This window comes from Oncorhynchus clarkii, chromosome 11 (assembly GCF_045791955.1).
Source record: "Oncorhynchus clarkii lewisi isolate Uvic-CL-2024 chromosome 11, UVic_Ocla_1.0, whole genome shotgun sequence".
Lineage (NCBI taxonomy): Eukaryota > Metazoa > Chordata > Actinopteri > Salmoniformes > Salmonidae > Oncorhynchus > Oncorhynchus clarkii.
The window spans coordinates 22,027,782-22,032,481 of record NC_092157.1 but is presented as its reverse complement, the minus strand read 5'-3'; positions in this window follow the sequence as shown (position 1 = coordinate 22,032,481).

The window sequence follows — 4,700 nt, the reverse complement described above, 5'->3', positions numbered from 1 at the left end:
TGACTGTCTGTGCAGTCCTCAGGGTTTTCTGACCAGACCACTCAACTGTCTCGGGACACTGTCGGTTGTCAGTGTCTCTGTTTATATCTGATTTGTTGTGGAGTGTGGGTGGTGATTTGTTGTGGAGTGTGGATGGTAGAGATGGTAGAGGCTGCCACATTGCCTGCATGGGCAGCAGACTTGGCAGGCTACACATCTCTTGCCAAACCAGAGGGCATCATTAAACCTCACATCATGCTTGCCCACATCTGTGTGTGTGTGTGTTTGATTCCCTGCCAAGACAAACTAGAGGGCATCATCCAAACTTACCCCATGCCCCATGCCAGGAACCTCAGCTCACCCCAATGCCTCCATCCACCTGCAGAGAAGCCAGCAGACAAAGCTGGTTGAAATAACATCATTATGGTAGTAATGAGGTTGTATTGAGTTATTTCAACCAGTTTTCCCCACTGTAACCATCTCTATCAGCCTGGACAGCAGAGGCATGGAGACAGCGAGGCAGAGTTGTATATTTGGCCTCCACCAACTGTACTAGGCAGGGAGTGGAGATGAAAATGTTAGAAGGAGGCCAAGGATGATTATCTTTCCCAATCATGTTGTTAGTATGGTACTGGTAATGGGGCAGGTGGCTGGGCAGGTCTGCACCAGACAGCTAAACGTATTGGGCCAGATGGGGAGTGCCAGCCCGAAGCCAACACAAACAGCGTGAGTTTGTCTTTGTGTTTCTGCTTTGTGAAGGGAAGGAAGAGACAGGGAGTCACGTTCCATGCTTCCACGGGGGCATGGCAGAATGTTGTCAGTATCGAACCAAAATGGCACTGAGACTGGGTTATGCTGATTGTCCAGTTACACATAGCAGAATAATGTCATTACTTAGGGGATACCGGGGGCAACTGTAACACCTTGAATTTCTCCACACAGAAATGATTCAAAATCACATGTCCATTTAGGTTCTCTCCCTGCTTGAAAAACCAAATATCTCACTATTTTCATGCTTTATAGGCAAATGTTTGTTTAGCGGTGAAAGTATTTTTTTTCCACCAGCTGTATTTTTCTGAGCATTAAAGTCCAAGAATTCAAACTAGCATAATTTTCATTACTACTGTATATGTTGGATAAACATTGGCATGTTTGACACTATTTTTGCATTTTGCTAGGAAAATTGGGTTTTGTCATGGCTGCTAGAGTTGGGGGCACATGTAACGCAGTGTTAAAATAACCCTGAGCCAAGCAGTCAAATGATGAAAACAAGTGATTTTAACTTACATTAATTATACACATTTTATGAATTATACAAACACTAACTTTAAATTGCATTGGGTCCTGTGTAGAGTGCCATAGAAGTTGTAAAAATATATCATATGTATATGTATATGTATATATCGCACGTTCAGACTATTCAAGGTGTTTTGAAATAAACCGATTGGCCATGCACAAACAGGTGTTACTGTAAATATTGTAAACTTTCATAAAAATGTGTATATTTCCTGCAAAATCATTACATATGCCTATGATAATATGCTAATTCATTAACAGACCTATATGATATAAATGATTCGGAGAGAGATGATTGTTTCTTACTCTACAGTTCGAAAGTTTGGGGTCACTAAGAAATTTCCTTGTTTTTGAAAGAAAAGCACTTTTTTGTCCATTAAAATAACATCAGATTGATCAGAAATACAGTGTAGACAATGCTAATGTTGTAAATGACTACTGTAGCCGGAAACGGCTGATTTTTAATGGAATATCTACGTAGGCGTACAGAGGCCCATTAGCAGCAAACATTACTCCTGTGTTCCAATGGCACGTTGTGTTAGCTAATCCAAGTTTATCATTTTAAAAGGCTGACTGATCATTAGAAAACCCTTTTGCAATTACGTTAGCACAGCTGAAAACTGTTGTCATGATTAAAGAAGCAATAAAACTGACCTTCTTTAAGACTAGTTGAGTATCTGGAGCATCAGCATTTGTGGGTTCAATTTCAGGCTCAAAATGGCCAGAAACCAATAACTTTCTTCTGAAACTCGTCAGTCTATTCTTGTTCTGAGAAATGAAGGCTATTCCATTCGAGAAATTGCCAAGAAACTGAAGATCTCGTACAACGCTGTGTACTATTTCCTTCACAGAACAGAGCAAACTGGCTCTAACCAGAATAGAAGGAGGAGTGGGAGGCCCCAGTGCACAACTGAGCAAGAGGATATTAGAGCAGAGGTGTGGACTTGAGTCACATGAATTGGACTCAAGTCAGACTCGAGTCACAAATATGATGACTTGCAACACGACTTTGACTTTAACACTTTGACTTGTAACTTAACCTGGACTTGAGACTTTTGACTCAAACTGACTTGATACCCTCCCCAAGCCCAAATATGATAAATGATGCTTATAAATTAAGTGTGCAGTGCATCAACTCTTCATTTAACGGATTACAGTTTGAATCAAATCAAATTGTGCCAGCTGAGAAAAAGTTGCGCGTGGCAATGCAGAGGAATGTTGGTGGGTGAATTCAGTCAGAGCCCTTGGAAAGATGATACCCCAAATTATTATTTTCAGATATAAAGACTAAGTTGTACCAACAGAAAATGGATTGCAACTTGCAAAACATGCGGGAAGAAAATTACAGACGGAGGCGCAACAATTTCCAACTTTGTTTGACATTTGAAGCTGCACAAAGAACGGTAAGTCCGGGCCAATATAGCCGACAGCTATATATAACTTTGCTTGTGTAGCATGTAGGCTAACATAACATTAAGTCAACGAGCCTCCACACAGTCAGTCAGTGCGGGAACGTGATCATTGCACCCAAGATTGAGCTACAATTGGCTAGGCAGTTGGTAGCCTAAATCCTGCCTGATGTTACTGCTGTTCCTAAAACCACTGACATACGTTAGTCTACTGTAACCACACAGAGTGTGTGTGTGAGAGAGAAGGTTGGGTGATTGTGGTCAAGCCTACATCGCCCGATTGCGTCCCATAGCGGGGGTCATTCTCATGGCTACCCATGTATTTCCATGGAAATATAATGTTAATTTGGAAAGTAAAAAAAAATAATATTTTTTAAAGCATTCATGATTAGCGCAAATGTATTATACTAACTTTTACCCTTGTTAAAAATATGAAATGGTATTACGTTTGGTGAAGAGCACATTATAACTTGTTATACGACTTGAAACTCAAAGTTTAGGACTTGAGACTTGACTCGGACCTGCCTGTCTTGACTTGGGACTTGACTTGAGTGCTAAGACTTGAGACTTACTCGTGACTTGTAAAACAATGACTTGGTCCCACCTCTGCATTAGAGTGTCTAGTTTGAGAAACAGATGCCTCACAAGTCCTCAACTGGCAGCTTCACTAAATAGTACCAGCAAAACACCAGTCTCAATGTCAACAGTGAAGAAGTGACCCCGGGATGCTGGACTTCCAGGCAGAGTTCCTCTGTCCAGTGTCTGTGTTCTTTTGCCCATCTTAATATTTTATTTTGTTGGCCAGTCTAAGATATGGCTTTTTCTTTGCAACTCTGCCTAAAAGGCCAGCATCCCGGAGTCACCTCTTCACTGCTAATGTTGAGACTGGTGTTTTGCGGCTATTATGTAATGAAGCTGCCAGTTGAGGACTTGTGAGGGGTCTGTTTCTCAAACTAGACACTCGAATGTGCTTGTCCTCTTGCTATTCAGCATTGTACGAGACCTTCAGTTTCTTGGCAATTTCTTGCATGGAATAGCCTTCATTTTTTTAGAACAAGAATAGACTGACAAGTTTCAGAAGAAAGTTATTTGTTTCTGGCCATTTTGAGCCTGTAATTGAACCCACAAATGCTGATGCTCCAGATACTCAACTAGTCTAAAGAAGGACAGTTTTATTGCTTCTTTAATCATGACAACAGTTTTCAGCTGTGCTAACATAATTGCAAAACTGTTTTCTAATGATAAATTAGCCTATTAAAATGATAAACTTTAATTAGCTAACACAACGTGCCATTGGAACACAGGAGTGATGTTTGCTGATAATGGGCCTCTGTACGCCTATGTAGATATTCCATTAAAAATCAGCCTTTTCCAGCTACAAATGTCATTTACAACATTAACAATGCCTACACTGCATTTCAGATGAATCTGATGTTATTTTAATGGACAAAAAAAAGTGCTTTTCTTTCAAAATCAAGGACATTTCTTAGTGACCCCAAACTTTTGAATGGTAGTTTATATATTAAAATGACTTGCCTAGTTCAAGTGGTCTCTGAGCAATAAGAGTACAGATTAAACGTGATACAAATGCCCCTTCTCTCCCCTATCATATGGCATACATCTATTGTCCACCTGCCAACCCTCTCTCAACACCGGAATACGGAACAGTACTATAGTCCCATCTAGGTTAATGTAAAACAGTACTGCTGTACCTTCCCCACTGAGACTGGCCTTCACCACAACTTAGTAAGGGACACTGACTCATCATCCTCCTTTTGTTTTCTCACTGCCTCTCCCTCCTTCCCTTCTTCTCTCTATGGCTTAAACACAATGCATAGTAGCTCTCTGTGATAAGGTGCACTGGTGGTGTTTCTAATTAGTACAAAGTTCTGGTGTGTGTGTGGGTATGTGTGTGCGCAGTGCGTGAGTAAGTGCGCGTGCACTTGGCGAGTGCATGAGAGAGTCTGCACCTGTGGTGTTTTTCATTAGTACAAAGTTCTGGTGTGTGTGTGTCTG